Raw genomic sequence first — 18,237 nt, 5'->3', positions numbered from 1 at the left:
TAAATCCAATAGGTGAAAATGTTTGCTTATTTTTTCAATTTATGTTTTGTACATGGGGTGATGTGGACTCTGCATTCATATTTAAAAGCTGTTTCTATTTCCTTTGCTGTGAACTGCCTAAAGCTGCCCCTCCATTTGAAAAGGACATAAAGATAAATAAAACAAATACCTATGTACCCATAACCTAGCTTCACATCTAAACCATTACCCATCCCCTTAAAACTTTGTGGATGGTTCCCATTTCCTTTCTCATTACCCAGAGGTAATGACCATCCTGGTTGTCATTTACCATTTGCTTGCTTTTCTCAATACTTCTGTCATCTCTGGGGTCCCTAAACATTATCTTATTTAGTTCTGCATGATTTTAAGTTGATTTATATGCAATCAAACTGTATGTATTTATTTGTGACTTTTTTTTTATTTCACTCAAAAATATTTCTATAACATTCATCTATAACCATACATGAGTTTTAGTGTCTTTGAAGTGTTCCAAAAATGTTTCAGGTATCATCTCTTCAAAATTTACATTCCAGGGTGCCTGGGTTGTTCAGTCAGTTGAGTGTCTGACTCTTGATTTCAGCTCAGGTCATGATCTTGGGGTCCTGGGATGATCCCCACATCAGGCTCCACACTCAGCTCAAGTTGGCTTAGGATTCTCTCTCTCCCTCTGCCTTTGCCCCTCCCCTCACTCACACTCACACTATATCTCTCTAAAATAAATAAATAAAATCTTAAAAAGAGAAAAAAAGGTTACACTCCCCCATCCTACAATTCCCCATCCTGTTCCCATGTTTTTTATTTGTAATATTTTTGATCACCTTCTTTCTTTTCTTTTTTTTTTTTTTAAGATTTATGTATTTATTTTAGGGGAGAAGGAGGCAAAGAATCTCAAGCAGACTTCCCACTAAGCTCTGAGCCCAAGGTGGGACTTGATCTCGATATCTGGAGATCATGACGTGAGCAGAAATCAACAGTTGGATGCTTAACTAACTGAACCACCAGGTGCCCCATGACCTTATTTCTTTATCTTACATTTTAGAAAATGAGCTTGTACATGAAATCTCTCTTCAGCCATTTGATCTGCTCTTTAATTTAGCCTTTCAAATTCTTATATCCATTTTAAAATTGTTAGAATACATATTTGTTTCTTTGTCATATTTCCTTAGTCATTTTGCAGTCTTTACTCCTTGCTTATATTTTAAGTCTTTACTCTTTTAAATTTAGAAGTACGATTATTTTATAATGTTCATTGAATCATTTTGATATCTGAAGTCCTGTTAAATCAGATTCTGTTCTGCTGTTTATCTTTGCTGTTACACAGGGTGCCTCAAACTCTTTACTATTATAAACAGCAACTTTACAATTCATCTTCCAATTGTTAGCTATCAGCATAATGACATACAATTGAGGCTTGTTATAAAACTGATTTTTATTCAGTGTTCTTGTTAAATTCATGAGTTAATCCTAGTCTTTAACTCTACATTCTTTGGGTTTTTCTACATAGCCAACCATTTGTAAATAATGACAGCTTTCCAGTCTTCCTTCATTTGTACCTTTAGTTGTATCTTTTATTTCTATTCTTGCTTAATGTCATCAGCAATGATCTCTAGAGCAACATTTATAGAAACGGTAATAACAGACATTCCTCATTTCATTCCTAATCTCAGGTGCTTAGCTTTCAGTGTTTTGCCATTTAGTACCATGTTTGCTATAAGGTATTTATAGATATCCTTTAAAGGATTAAGTTAACTTTCTTTGATTACTGTCTTGCTGAGAGGTCTTTCTTCCTTTATAATGAAAGAATATTTAATTTTATTATTATTTTCTTTTGTATTCTCAGGAATATGGAATGATTTTCAGTTATTACTCAACATAAGCCCATCTACATTGTGATGTATTATTATTTATACATAATGTTAAGAGTCAATTTGCTGATTTTTGGTTTGGGAATTTTGTACCCATGTTGATGAAGAAATAATTGGTTTGCAGTTTTCACTTCTTGTTGTACCATTTTTTGGGTTGGTATAAAATTTCTGCTGGCCTATAAAAACATTATTTGGGAAATATTTCCTATGTTTCTATTCTTCCTAAGAGTTTTTATAATATTTGGTGATATTTCTTTCTCAAATTTTTGGTTGAATTCACAGGGAAGCCATCTGGGCCTGCAGTTTTCTTTGTGGAAACATTTTTTTAAAACAGCTTTATTGAAGTATAATTTACATACCATAAAATTCACTCATTTTAAGTGTAAACCTCAATAATTTTTAGTAAACTTACAGAATTTTGCAGCTATCATCAAAACCAATTTTAGAATATTTTCATCAGCTCAAAGATATTCCTCATGCCAATTTTTAGTCATTTTTATTCCCACCCCCAGTTCTAGGCAACCACTAGTCTACTTTCTGTCTCTGTAGATGTGCTTTTTCTGGCCGTTTGGTATAAATGGAATTATACAATATATGGCCTTTTGTCCTTAGCTTCTTTTACTCAACATACTGTTTTTGAGGTTCATCTATATTGTACCTACATGATGATCAGTTTGTTGAATACTATATACCTTACATTTTTAATCTATTCACCAGTGAGGTGTTTCCACATTTTGGCTATTTCTAATATGAATGTTTATGTGCAAGTCTGTTACACATATGTTTTCATTCCTAGGAGTGGAATTGCTGGGTTGCATGGTATAATTATGTTTAACATTTTAAGAAGATGCCAAACTATTTTCCAAAGTGGTTGTACCATTTACATTCCTACAAGCACTGTTCCAGTTTTTCCACATCCTTCACAATACTTGTTATCTGTCCTTTTTACTATAGCCATCCAGGGGGTATGAAGTGGTATCTGATGTTTCTGATATGCATTTCCCTCATGACGGATGGCATTGAGCATCTTTTCATGTGCTTGTCTGCCATTGTATATCTTCTTTAGAGCAATATTTATCCAAGTCCATTACCAATTCTTTTTTTTAAAAGATTTTTATTTATTTATTTGACAGAGAGATCACAAGTAGGCAGAGCAGCAGGCAGAGAGAGAGAGGAGGAAATAGGCTCCCCACTGAGTGGAGAGCCTGATGTGGGGCTCAATCCCAGGACCTTGAGATCATGACCTGAGTCGAAGGCAGAGGTTTAATCCACTGAGCCACCCAGGAGCCCTTCCATTACCAATTCCTAAATAGGATCACTTGCCTTCTTAAAATAGTAAGAGTCGTTAGTGTTCTTTATATATTCTAGATACAAGTCCTTTATCAGATACATTATTTACAAATATTTTCTCCAAATCTGGGGCTTATTCATTCATTTACTTAGTGATATCTGTTGAAGCAGAAAACTTTTTTACTTTAATGAAGTCCAATTTCATTATTTTTTCCTTTTATGGATCATGCCTTTGCTGTTAGAACTAAGAAATCTTTGCCTAACACAAGGTCACAAAGTTTTTCTTCTGTTTTGTTATCCCCCCCCAATAGGTTTTATAGTTTTTGCAATAAGATTGAAGTCTGTGATCTAGTTTGAGTTAATTGTTATCTGGTGTGAGGTAAGGCCTAAATTAATCTTTTTATATGCAGATGTCTAATTGTAAGTTAAAAGATTGGCAGCACCAAATGTCAGCGAGGATATGGAACAAATGGAACTTGCATAAATTATTGGTGGGAATATAGAATGGAAGAATCAATTTGGATATAAATCTAGCAGTTTCCTATAAAATTTAACATCTTACCCAAGAAATTCAATTTTTTTATGCAGCAAATGAAAATATACATCTGCATAATGAGTTATACATGAATGTTCAAAGCAGTATTATGCATTATAGCCCACACTGCAAATGGCTGTAATGTTCATTGGAAAAATGGATAAATAAACTGTGGTGTATTTATATAATGGAATACACTACTCAATAATAAAAAGGGGAAATTATTGTTACATGCAAATATGTGGTCAATTTCTAAAACCCTTATAACCATTATGCTGAGTGTAAGAGATCATACAAAACAGAGCACCTATTTTATGATTCAGTTAACATACATTTTTAGCAAAGGCAAGACAATATGAATTTCTAGAAAAGGCAATAATCTATGATGACAGAAAATTAGAACAATATATATCTCAAGTTTAGAAAGGGTGAGTATTGATTAGAGAGAGAGTATGAAAGCCGTTTGGAGTGATGTGGTGTTTTACATCCTGATAGCATTTAAAATATTACAGTGTATGCATTTGTCAAAACTCAGTGGATATTCACTTAAGATCATTGCATTTCACTATGTGTAAATTTTATTTCAAAAGGAGGAAAACAATCAAAAACTTAAACTCTTGTTAAAGATAGGCATGCTGAATTTCAAATTGCATTAAACCATAAGATAGATTGATGGATTGATCCACACATGCCTAAATAGATAGATACGGAGTAAAGTAAGTATAGTAAAAAGTTAATGACAGAATCTAGGTGGTAGGTATATGGATGGTCACTGCAAAGATTTTTAACTTTGCTATACGTCTGAAAATTTATAAAATAAAATGATTCAAGGGGAGTCTGAGTGGGTCAGTAAGTTAAGCATCTGCCTTTGGCTCAGGTCATGATCCCAGAGTCCTGGGTTCAAGCCCAGATTGCACTCCCTGCTTAGTGGGGAGTCTGCTTCTACCTCTCCCTCTACCCCTCCCCCTGCTTGGGCTCTTACTCTCTCTCTCAAATGAATTTTTGAAAAATTAAAAAGAATTTAAAACATTAAATAATTTGAAATAAAGGAAATCATGCATTGCATTATTTTTTCAAACCTAGAAGTACTTCTTTTACTGCCTCTAAAGAGGGGAGAAAAACCTTGGATTCACTTCAAGACAGGTCCTAGAAAGGGTTCTTCTTCCTCAGGTATTTGTCTGTATTGCATGAAGAAAGGATACGAACCTTTAGTCAACATTTTTATCTAAATTAATTAATCTCTTTAGGGAGTCTCCTTTGTTAATCACAGTGGTATCCAGAGGGCTTTGAGAAGTATCTCAGTTAATTCATCCCTTTCCCATATTGAAGCCATTCAGAAACATTGCTTTTTTTTTTTTTTAAGATTTCCTTTTCATACATATTGCAACAAGTTCCCTATAAAACATTCATCTGGGGAGAAAAAAAAACATTGCTTTTAAGGGACTTAATGTCTTTATTTCAAAATCGCTGGTGATTGAGTTATCATGTAGAATACCTCAAAAGATCCCAAAACCCAAAGGAGAAGTTATTGTTTCCGTTCATTTTAATCTGAAGGCATTTTATTTCTGGTGGTTCAAATGATTCTACTCTCTTTAGTTCATCATTCACAAAATGGTTTTTTTGAGATCCTGCCTTAAATCAGCAATCTCTGATGAATTTAACATCTTCAGAAGAGAAGGCCCTTTCCTATAATTTATTGTTAAAATACTATATCAGTAAATGAAAGATAAGTGCCACACAACTTGTTTGTCACTATTGATATTAATTTTTACATAATTGCTAATTTGTACACTTGACTTCATATCCATAACATTTACTTATGTATATTACCCCAGAATGACCTCTTGTTTTATGTATAAGAGAGGCTTGGAAACAAGGTGATAAAGATGGGCATGAGCAAGTTTCTTTCCAAGAAAAATCAAGCAATGTAGTTGTGTAGGCTTGACTTTCTAGGAACTGGCAGCTTCCTCTCCCTTCCCTGTGTGATGCCTAGGAATGTTTGTCTTTCTTACTTTCATTTTTCTGCATTTCCTAAAAGGGCTACAGAAATCAGAGTTTGTCATTGTAAGCCCTCTTAATATGTAGCAAAGGTAAGGCTTGTTTTAAATATATAGATACACTTAAGTAACAGTTATTTTTTTAGCTATTCAGAACTGAGGAGAAAAATTAAATAGCTTCTTATTCTATCATAGAAAAACTGTATATCATCTATAGTCAAATGTTGTTGGGACTTATCTTTTATTGATTCTTGAGAAGGAAAGTCAAAGGTCCAGATCGGAATTTGTGAGTCTAGAGTGTACAAAAAAGTCTTGAGGACTGAGAATTTTTTTTGGAGAGAGCTGAATCCTTATAATAAATTCTTAATTACTTATCTTCTTGTCCATATTTGCTTTTTTTCAAGAACAAATGTTATTTATTCCAGAGATGGACAGCTGGATTTGTGGAATATGTATGAGGTGTTGCTTAGTTTGGAAATATTTCAGATTAAAGAATATTGTCACAATATCTATTGAACTAGCAGTCCTCTGAAATGGAGCAGGAGTTATGAATGGCTCTACTTTCATAATTTATTATTTTTTTAAGATTTTACTTATTTATCCAACAGAGATCACAAGTAGGCAGAGAGGCAGGCAGAGAGAGAGAGAGAGGAGGAAGCAGGCTCCCTGCCAAGCAGAGAGCCTGATGTCGGGCTCGATCCCGGGACCCCGGGATCATGACTGGAGCCGAACGCAGCAGCCTTAACCCACTGAACCACCCAGGCGCCCCTCTGTTTTCATAATTTCTGAAAAAAAATAGTCCTTTCTGAAAGTACGTATTTTTATTATTAATTTACATATATGGTATTAAGTATAATTAGTTCAAGACGAAAGTTAACTGAAGCATTTTGTTTACCATGGTTGGTATTAAGCTAGATGAGTACTAAAACTCAACAAAGAATTTTTGCCTACTAACATGAAAGATCCCAAATCTAAGAAAGAAAGAAAAAGGAAAGAAAAAAGTAGAGACAATGGATTAGAGCAATAGACACAGCAGGAATTAGAGATAGGGATGAGGTCGAGTGTAATGTTTTGATTGTGTCTTAGAAGCCCTCATTTGAGTTGGAACCCATGTATCAAACCAGGTGAAGACTCAAGTTTGGGCCCAGCAAGACGTTGAGGCAGATAAAGGTGGGAGATGAGAGAAAGGAAGAAAAACAGATGCCAGTTCGTTTCTTCATATGACACATTTTTACTGGGAGCTTGTTGCCACTAGCACTGAATTATTCAATGGTGAGAAATATACACATAGTCTTTGTAGCTGTCAGAGTCTCTGCAACATTTGAGGAAAGCTTATTAAATGATTATTTACATAGGTTTGGGCAGGCTTAAGGGAACCAACAAGGGACAGTGCTAGACTCCAATGCTAGTAACAGTGACAGATCATTACCAACTCAGGTGGTGGGGATGACCTTCAGAGAGGGCTATTTGATAGGAACACTGATTGGGTACAAGTGTATGGTCAAACCCTGATGACCTAGAATAAACAAGATAAGACCCCCATCTCCCTTCCTTCTTGTCCTTCAGTATCCTGAGAATGTATCCCTTTTGCTGTACCCAACCGAAAGTGAGAAGAGAGATGAGCCTGCTGATACAGTCCATATGGGTCAGGCTCTCAGGGCAGAGAGAGGAGGGCAGGTTGGACAGGGATATGGGAGGGTGGCGAGTGGAAGATAACTACAATGGCCCCTCTCTTCACTGAGCTTTCCTTTTGGGACAGTGGTTCTCCATTGGAGGAGATTCTGCTTTCTCAAAAGGCATTTGCCAATGTTTGGTGAAATTTTTAAAAAAAATTTAAATGATGATTGAGGGGAGGGGAATTAGTGGCATTTTGTGGGTAGAGGCCAGGAATACTGCTAAACATCATATAACACACAGACCGTGTGCCCATGTGTGTGAGCACACATGTACACACACACAATCATCCAGTCTGAGATGCCCATAGTGCTGAGGTTGAGAAACTTGGCTTTAGTGTAGGAAAAAAAAATTGTCAAATGATCACATAGATGAATATAAAATTATAAACTGCAGTGTCCTATGAAAGAAAGTCACATGTTACTATAAGAATACAGAATCAGAGAAGGCTTTTGTGAAGATAGGATGATTAAACTCAGATGTGATCAGAGATAAATCAACCAAAAGGAGGGGAGGGGAAAAATAATCCTGGCAGAGGAGATATCACATACAAGTGAGTAAGGCGATAAGCAGAATGGAATCTTTTAGGAAAAGGAAAGTAAGTGAGTTGGAATGCAGAGAAAAAGGGAGAGCTTGGTACTCAACTGGCTGGCTAGGCTGGGTCCAGATCTTTCAGGGAATTGGGAGCCATTAAAGATTTAAGTGTTTTTGAGCCATGCAAACTAGCCAAAGTAAATAGGAGCAAATAGGATAAGTGGACACTTACCATAAAAGGTAAGTCAGGAGCCAGCATAACTCTGCCACTGCTCGGGTGGTGGCCATTTAGGACAAGATGGAGATGAATAGGTGATTAGAGTAGCCTCTATCTGAATCCCACCCCACTCCCACTCAAGAGGCAAAACAGTGCAGTGATTAAGAGTATTCGATCTCCAGAGCCAAATTGCCTGGGCATAAATTCTGGCAAACATTGATTATCTGTGTGACTGTATAGTGTTATGAGAAAATAAGATAAGTAACTCTAGAAGCCCATTTCCCCCTCTGACAAATAGGGGTAATAATGATATATTCTTTAAAAAAAAATAATGATATATTCCACCTAGTGTTATAAGAACACAAGGTAAGTTAAAAAGAGAGTTGAGCCCAGTGCTTGGCATGTAGTAAAGATTTTAATTATTAAAAGTGACTGTCATGATGATGATTACTGTGGCTGGTGTTCCAGAAGAGGAGTCAGGGAATTATTGCCAGCCAGTCAAATGTGGTGGCTGCCTATTTTTGTAAATACATTTTTATGGAATATAGTCATGCCTATTCGCTTGCATATCATCTGTGGCTGCTTTCACGTGACAATAGCATTTAAGTAATTGGAATATAGGCTATATGGCCCACAAAGCTGAAAATATTTCCTATCTGGCTCTTTTCAGAACAAGTTTGCAGACCTCTGTTCTAGAAGGCTTAAAGCACTACTTGCCCCATGAAACTTACCCTTCCTGGGTTCTTTTAACAGTTTTCTGATGACATGGCAGCAGCTCTCTTCAGATATTCCCAGTCCTTATTCCAATTTCTGAAAATGCATTTACCTTTGATTCCCAACCAGCTGCCAGCATATCTACGCTTTTCTAGTCAACCTCTAGACTTTCTTTTTTTTTTTAATTATTTTTTATTTTTAAGATTTTATTTATTTATGTGAGAGTGAGAGAGAGCGAGTGCATGGTGGGGGTGGAGCAGAGAGAGGAGAGAGAGAAGGAGGGAGCAGAGAGAGAAGGAGACTCTCAGCTGAGCAGGGAGCCCAGTGCAGGGCTCGATCCTGAGGTCCTGGGATTATGACCTGAGCCAAAAGCAGATGCTTAACTGACTGAGCCACTCAGGTGTCCCCTTAATGAGCCAGCCAGCTTGCCTTTCTTTTCCTTCCTTCCTTCCTTCCTTCCTTCCTTCCTTCCTTCCTTCCTTCTCTTTTTCTTTCTTTCTTTTTTTTATTAAATTTTATTTTATTTTATTTTTTCAGTGTTCCAAGATTCATTGTTTATGCATCACACCCAGTGCTCCATGCAATACATGTCCTCCTTAATACCCACCACCAGGCTCACCCAACCCCCCTACTCCCCTCCCCTCCAAAACCCTCAATTTGTTTCTGAGTCCACAGTTTCTCATGGTTCGTCTCCCCCTCCAATTTCCCCCAACTCACTTCTGCTCTCCTTCTCCCAATGCCCTCCATGTTATTCCTTATGTTCCACAAGTGAGTGAAACCATATGATGATTGACTCTCTCTGCTTGACTTATTTTACTCAGTAAAATCTTCTCCAGTCCTGTCCATGTTGATACAAAAGTTGGATATTCATCCTTTCTCATGGAGGCATAATACTCCATTGTATATATGGACCGTATCTTCTTTATCCATTCGTCTGTTGAAGGGGATCTTGGCTCTTTCCACAGTTTGGCGACTGTGGCCATTGCTGCTATAAACATTGGGGTGCAGATGGCCCTTCTTTTCATTACATCTGTATCTTTGGGGTAAATACCAAGTAGTGCAATTGTAGGGTCATAGGGAAGTTCTATTTTTAATTTCTTAAGGAATCTCCACACTGTTTTCCAAAGTGGCTGCACCAACTTGCATTCCCACTAACAGTGTAAGAGGGTTCCCCTTTCTCTACATCCTCTCCAACACTTGCTGTTTATTATCTTGTTAATTGTGGCCATTCTAACTGGTATAAGGTGGTATCTCACTGTGGTTTTGATTTGAATCTCCCTGATGGCTAATGATCATGAACATTTTTTCATGTGTCTGTTAGCCATTCATATGTCTTCTTTGAAAAAGAGTCTGTTAATGAGAGTTTCTTAAGGGAGACTTTTACCCGACTAACTTCTCCAATTCTTGATTAAGAAAAATACTCATAATTCTTCTGTGGTTATTGTGATACTGCAGTCTTGGGTTTTATCAACCAAAAATTTATCCCATGTGCCTCCCACCTCCCATGTGGTTGATGAACCTGTTTCCTGGTGGAATTCATCAGAACCATGGCACACCAGTTTTGCCCTGATGCAGTTCTGTACACCGAAGGACTGAAATAAATAACAACGTCTACAGTTATGGGAGACTCACTATGTGCAGGCACTATTGTAAGGTTATTAAATGGATTATGACATTTAATCTGCCCTCAGGTTATCCCCCCATTTTGTAGATGAGGAGTCGAAGGCTCAGAAATGAAGCTCCTGGTCCAGGGTCTCCCTGTTGGTCAGAGGTCTGAGCCCAGCCAGGGATTGTGGGGCCCTTGCTCTTCATCCCTTCACTGTGAGAGCTGATGGCTGCCCTCTAGGCCCAGGTACCCAGACCAGGATCTCCTCATGATTTGAGGAACAGAATGGACCAGGACAAAGAATAAAAGCTCAGTAACACAGGTAAGGAATCTGGTCTCTAGAGAGTTAAATCTCCACGTACACAGAAGCCCAGATATCCAGAAAAATCCATCTAGCCTCCGGATTAAGGCAATGACACCAAGAAGACCCTCAAAATGGAGGTAAATTTAGCTTCAGCCAGAAAGATTGTCATATCTTTCAGCAAAAATATATGAGAATAACTAGCTTAGGCCAGAACTTGGAGAATAGAAGTAGAGTTGTATTGATTGTGGTACACACATGCATGTGCATATGAGTGTGTGTGTACACACAAGAATATTTACATGCGTGCACACACACACACACATAGAGAAGTATACAGCTTCTAATAACTCCTTTGATCAGTGATGAATATGGTTTTGTTCAAATATTTTTCATTTCTGCTGGAGAACCATATATATTGCCTTGTGCAGAGAAACTCATTTGAACTAGTCAAATAGAGGAAAATGAATCTTCCTGCTTCTGCTTCCCTGTTGTGCCTACTGATGGTAATTTGTACAGAGGTTTATCCCACATGGCGCTTAGAAATGCAACTAACGCTTGCAGTTTACCTTTCCAGGATGAGGAAACCCTGGTAACAGATTTCTTTAGACCTGAAGATGAGGGTATTTAATTTTCTGAACTTATGTCATATTTTTGTCCTGTCACACTGACAAACCTTTAAAAGCTTTTGTGGAGGTGATAGCTCTCTAGATCTCAGTCATGTGAGTGTGTATTTAGTTCAAGTACAACAAATCAATGAGCCTGAGATCTGTTTGTCCAGGAGTTCACTAGGCACGATGGGGAGATAAAGTCATCAATGGAGATGAAGTAGTGTCTGTAATTTAAGCAGAGACTTGTCAGGCACAAATCAGAATGGCTCTGAATATAAGGCCCCTATGAGTTTAGAGGGGGAAAAATGAGACAACAAAAGCTTACTTTGTAATGTTTGTGGAGGTGTTCATTTTAAACAGCAAACATTTATGGAGAAAAGGCAGCTCAAGGAACAGGAACATACGTTGAATTTGGTAAGTGGTAGTGGGGTGGCTATAATCACAGTCTAAATGCGTAGGTTATCCCCAACTGGCATTTTAAAATTGCTAAAGCTCTTACTACAGATTTTGTCAGTTGTAACTGCCTTTGCCATTTCATTGGTTCAAGGTATGTTTCCTTTTGGTGTTGGAATCTCCTTGTATGACTGTTTTATAATTTTATGCTTTCTATTTAGTTACTTTTAAAAAGTTCAGTTCCTGCTCAGGCTGGGGGGTTTACCCAAGAAGTTATATCAGAGGCAAAGCCATGGACCTCCAGGGGTATCCAATTCAGTTAAGTGGTCAAAGGAGAGCAGGAAACCACAAAGCAATTTGTTATGATGCAAAGAACAGGTTAAACCTTAAGATGAGGAATGAGAGAGGCTGCCTTGTGACCTCACATACTGTGGACCTACTGATCCCCCCAGATTCCCATAGCTAGGCAAACTGGAATCTATAGGGCTCTTAGATAAAAAACCCTCTGTGTTACTTAATCTCTCCTGTGTAGCAGGGGGATTCTTGAGGTGACTGCTACTTTTCAATCCAAGAGGAAACTAGTAGAAACAAATTTCCCCTGGTAGAAGCTTATATTAATACTCTCAGAAAATGAGAACTAAGGTTTGCTTACATATTATAGATGAAAATACTTAGACTCCAATATTTCTAAATAAAAAAACCCTCTAAAATGTATTTACTCTTAAAAGAACAGCAACTAAAGCTTTGTTCTGTACTTTTAATTACTTAAAATAACGTAGCCATTTATTCCCCTGCAAAAATTACTCTGTATTTTGACAAAAAGCAATTAAACACTGATCCAGGAGGGAAATTGATCAAATTCACTATGTAAACATTTCTTAGGGCCAATATTACCTGATTTCAATGAGAAAAGACAAAAATATTTACAACACATGATTGTGTTTAGGTTTAAATTTTTTTAGCATCTAAATCATTTTAAAAACAGAATAAAAGGGAAAAGAACACAAAGACAAAAAAACAAAAATGCAAAAAACTTAGGAACATATAAATAGATGCTCCATTTCACTCCTAATTTAATATTAAAATTTATAACAAATATGAACTACAATTTTCACTTTTATATTGGCAAAAATTGTGATATATATTGTTGGTGAAAGTGTGGGGAAATGTACAATTCCAAATAAAGTTAATAGAAATGTGCATTGGTACAATATCTTTGAAGCACAATTTAGAAATATCTTTCAGAATTTTAAATTCGAGTACTATTTAACCTGGCAGTTCCATTTCTAGGAATCTGTCTTATGAATATGCTTAGCATGTATATAAAATATATGTGTCCATTGTTATTAATAATTAGAGTCTAGAAATATTCTTTTTTTGAAAGATTTTTATTTATTTGTCAGAAAGAGAGAGCACAAGCAGGGGGAGCAGAAGGCAGAGGGAGAAGCAGGCTCCCTGCTGAGCAAGGAGCCTGATGTGGGATTCAATCCCAGGACCCCAGGATCATGACTTGAGCCCAAGGCAAACGCTTAACCAACTGAGCCACCCAGATGCCCAAAGAGTCTAGAAATATTCTAAAATGCCTATTAATGGGAAAATGATTGGGTACATCATGAGATATTCATATAATGGATTGCTTTGCAGCCATTTTTTTAAAATGAGTTACTTCCCTAGGTACTGATACACTGACATAGAACTCTTTCTAAGATATTAAGGGGAGGGTGGGAGGGAAGCTGTCCACAGTAGGCTGTGTAGAAAAGGCCAGAAAATATATTTAAGAAGCTTTAAATAGCAGTTCCCTGTGGGACAGTGTGCAATGGGAGGGATAATATTGAATACGTAAAAAGGAAATTACATGAGAAATGAATACATAGATGCATCCAGGATGCATGTCACTCTCAAATCCAGGCATGCAAAGCATTTCACAAATATCTTCAGGCAGCCAATATATTTGCCAGTCTCAGTCACTAGTTCCCTTTTCATGTGATTCATGTCAGCTCCTCACATTGGGTTAAAAGGACACCATTATTGCTAAAGGATTAATAGACGTACTCCTAAAAATTTTGTGAGTGTAAAAGGAAGATTATGAAATTCCCTCTTGTATTGTCAAATTGTTTTTTAGGTCTGGTTTATCTAGGTATTTAGTTTCATAGTTTTCCCAGCTGCTGTCAATTGCAACATGTTTTCTTCATTGTAGTAATACATAGTTATTTTTTAACATTTTCATAACCCAGGCTTAGCATATATGGTGGGTACTTGATTTACTTGACATTTTGCTTAAGCTGTTTAAAGGCTGGTGGTTGTTTTTCTCAACTCACACCAATTGATGGGAGCTGTGACATCCCTGTGGCTTCGTGGTTTCTGTTTTTCTCCTCACTGAGGTTTCCACTGAGTTCCGAAGAACCAGCTGTTTATTGGAAGCTCGTGACTGTATACCGGAAATAATCACTGCTAGTGGACTTCTACAGAGTCCCCTTGAAATGAGATGCACTTAAAATACACCCAGCTGAATAGGCAGAGTGCATCACCTGCCACTTGTTTTCCTGGCTGTGTCGACTTTAGCTGATTTCCAATCCATGACTTGAACATACACTGAGTCCAAAATCTACTTTCTTTTTGTTTTCAACATGGACAATAAAGGCCAGCGCAGTTGGATTTTATACTCCAAGGTCCTCTTGTCTTATTGAATAAAAGTTGACTTGAGTATTCCCAGACCACAAAACTCTATCTCTTGCTCTACCTCTCTCTAGCTAGAAGTTACACACTCAAGATGAGCTTCATGAACAGAAAACCATGTACATAATGAATATTTTAAAAACCTTTTCTTGCCAAAACAGGGCCTTTTGATGTTATAGCTGTGTTCATGCTCTCTTTCCTTTCTGGAATTCAGTATCCAAATCAATAAGGGATCATAGCTACTTAACATTCTTTGTCCAGAAACCTTACATATATAATTTGGTGCCCTGTTTCACAAAAATAAAACCACTGTCCTTGTGCAAGGCAACTAAAAACTAATATGCTGGTTTTAAATAGGCTGTTGGCTCCAAACTGTAAGTTTTCCAAACTGTGAAAAGTAAAGCAATGCATTGAAAGCAAAAAAGTCTTCATTGTCAGAACACACCTTGAAAGATACCTATTCCCCCCTCCTTTTTTTTTCAGGGTTTATTTTTAAGAGTGAATAAGCCTCATGCATAGTTTTGTGATTGCCATAGAAAGGAGTGAGGAGCGAGGAGTTGGGGCGTGCAGTGAGCATGGGTCAAATAAACAGCATTTCTTTTTACAGTTAGGCCCTTTGTCTGAGGTCTCAGTTAAGAGACCAAATATTGAATGTTTTTCAGATAAATGTGTCTCTCATCTCAAGAAATAGCCAGGAAAACAGCCACAAGGCACTACCTTAACAGCATCCAGAAGACTGCAGGGCCAATGTTCACCATGAACTTGTGTGAGAGTCCCTGGTGTTCTCAATTTACGGGTTTTTCAAGAAGACACAAATTGAAAAATAAAATGACATAACATAAAGAGTAAAGTAAGAAAACAAAAATAAAAATAGCGTGAAATACAAACCCAACTAACATTGCCTAGGAGAAAAAAGGGGTTGAATGTATGGGCTGCACAATAACATTGCTTATTTAAACAGAGTCAGTTTTTTGGGATGCCTGGGTGGCTCAGCTGGTTGAGCGTCTGCCTTTGGCTCAGGTCATGATCCCAGGATCCTGGGATCGAGTGCTGCATTGGGCTTGCTCAATGAGGAGTCTGCTTCTGCCCCTGCCTACTTCTCCCCCTGCTGTGCTCTCTCTCTCTCTCTTTGACAAATAAATTTTAAAAACTTTAAAAAATTAATAAATAAAAATAAACAGAACCAGATTTCAAAATGACTTTCTGTGGGCTTAGAAAATGCCCATTCTTTTTACTTTTTCAGTTCCAGAATTCCTTATCTTAAATGAATTTTGGCAATTGTGTTTTGGAAGTCAGGTTATTTTTTTTTTCAGATTGTACAATGGTCATACAGTGCATACACATATATATCATATTATATAATGACCTTCAGTGGGGTCTAGCACAGCTCTGCATAATCGAACACATTGATTTTTATGATGAAAAGCATAGATGCTCATATTAAAGGAGATAAATATGCTTCAAATAAGGTTGTATCAGGGCAAGTCAGGTTTTGCCACTAAATATACTGCTAGTTTTTTTTTTTTAATTTGATTTTCACAGTTTCTGTATTTTCTAATTGTGGATAAGGAATAATGGAATTGGATTAGGCTGACACTACACAGCACGCAAGATTATGGAAAAGCCTTTTTCAATGTCACCAACAGAATTAATTACCAAGTCTTCTTTTCCCATAACTTGGAATAACACACTTGGTAATGAGTCACAGTTCAGGAAGAACACTCAGAGGCATTGGCACCAAAAATTTAAGCATACCGCTCAAGTAGAATTCTCTGTTCTAGAAGCTGTGAAAACATAGGGGGCCAGAAAGCCACATCAGCTGATTTGAACTGGATACCATTTCCGAGAACAAGTGAAACCCCATGCTTCTCATTGAATTTGTGAGCTTTAATTGATATAATTGAACTTCGACCTTGAGGGTTAAAATGTGGCCAAGACACTGGACGTTATGTAGCCATTAGTGATCGTTATCCTAGTAGCTTCCCATCTGACATTTTTAGAAACCATGAGTGGTTTACAGTGGTGATCATTTTAATGAACAATGCTGGATTCGATGTTTCTGGTGACCTCATTGATTAACTGGAATCAGCTACCTGACAGAAATTCATTATTAATTGGCCAGAAATTTTAAAAAGAGATGCTGGCTTAATGAACTTAGAACATAATAAAAGTTATACATTGAAATGGGCTGCTTGGGGATAGGAGATAAAAAGGTCTACATGTGCAGACTGTGCTGTAAATTAAACCCACTTACTTTTTCTTGCTGGTTTGAATGCATCGGCTGTTGCTTTCTCGTAGTGAAGTAAAAGTATTGGAGTGCAGTGGAAAGCCCTGTTCAGAACACAGGGTATTTTCACGACCCAGCAGAAGTGGGAAACTTCCCAGGTAAATGTGCTTGGGAAGTCCCCACATGGCCACATGACAGAGATTAGTGAACCTTGTTACTAAAACTCACCCTCTCCCCGCCCCACGACCATCAGGCCTCATATAGATGCACCTGACATGCAAAGCTATTGTCCCTAGACCTTCTTTTAGACTGTCCTGACAAAGAACCGTCACTTCCTAATATTCAGCCCTCTGCTTTGTTTCTGTATGAGTGTCCAACTCCTGCTTCCCCGCCCTCCCCACGCGCATCAGCTTCATCTGGTTATCAGGTATTTAATATCTTCAAACTTATTTCTGCTGAGGCCAAAGTAAGCTAAACCAAACTGAAGGCCAAACTAGACGGCAGGTAGATTCCGTTATCATCTGGGCCCATCTCGAAAATAGGCAGTTGGGGGTCTGTAATCAGAAATAGTAGAAGGGACTCTTCATGGATAGCTGAATCTCTGGGTCCAAAGCCTGGTTTGTTCACTTCCCAGTCATCTCATTCTCGGCAAGCCACATCCCTTCTCCAGACTTGAAATTCCTCTCGGCTGAAATGGGAGATTATTGAATTAAACGGCCGCCAAGTCTTCTTTCAACTTTAAAAGCTTATTAGACTTTGATTCTTCCATGTTTTGGCAGATCTGTTATCCTAGCTTCACTGGCCTCTCTAACTATGAAATAACAAAGCAGACCTTTCTGTGTTGATTTCTTTGCTTCTCCTATCAAGTTATTATCTGCTTGCTCGTCATGCCAGCCAAGGGCCTTTCCTTCTTTGGCCTCTCCCCCAGACTAATTAAGTGAAGACCATTTGTACATGTACTCAGTGTGGAGTGATAGCAGACATGAGCTTATCTGTATGTTTTTCCTAAGCCAGAAGCTTGAGCAATGATGTTTACTTGTTTCAGGCTTACACTTGAGAATTGGTCAAAAGAATCATTTACCTGGCAAAGCCATAACTCAGTGGGAAATCATATTCATTTGAATGTTTTCTAAAACACATTTCTTGCTTCTTGGCTCTTAATAGCACAATTTTGTTTCTTTTATTCTTCCTATGAGAGTAATTACTGGCCCTTGGTGGGCTCACCTTTAAAAAAAGGAAGAAAGAAACATTTGTAAAATTATATTTTTTCTCTGGCATTATCATTAAAAACTATGCAGTGACAATTCAGTATTTAGTATTGGTTTGTGATTTGTTTTCTTTTTTTTTTCTTTCCCTGCCTGACCCTACTCCCTACATCAGACTTGGAAGGAAAATCGTGAAAGTCAATGAACAATGAAAACATTGGTATTTTAGCAATATTTTCTGATATAAATCTCATGTCCAACATGAAATTTAGGCAAAATGGTTATGTGTTATTTAAGTAAATAAACCCCCAATGGCACCAGCATCTGTGATTTTTGTTATAAAATTTTGTTATAAAATATTTCATCCATGTTATAAAATATATTTTTAAATA

The sequence above is a fragment of the Neovison vison genome, chromosome 9 (assembly GCF_020171115.1).
Source record: "Neovison vison isolate M4711 chromosome 9, ASM_NN_V1, whole genome shotgun sequence".
In the NCBI taxonomy this organism is placed as follows: domain Eukaryota; kingdom Metazoa; phylum Chordata; class Mammalia; order Carnivora; family Mustelidae; genus Neogale; species Neogale vison.
The sequence above is the reverse complement of the archived record's forward strand: the minus strand, read 5'-3'. Positions refer to the sequence as shown.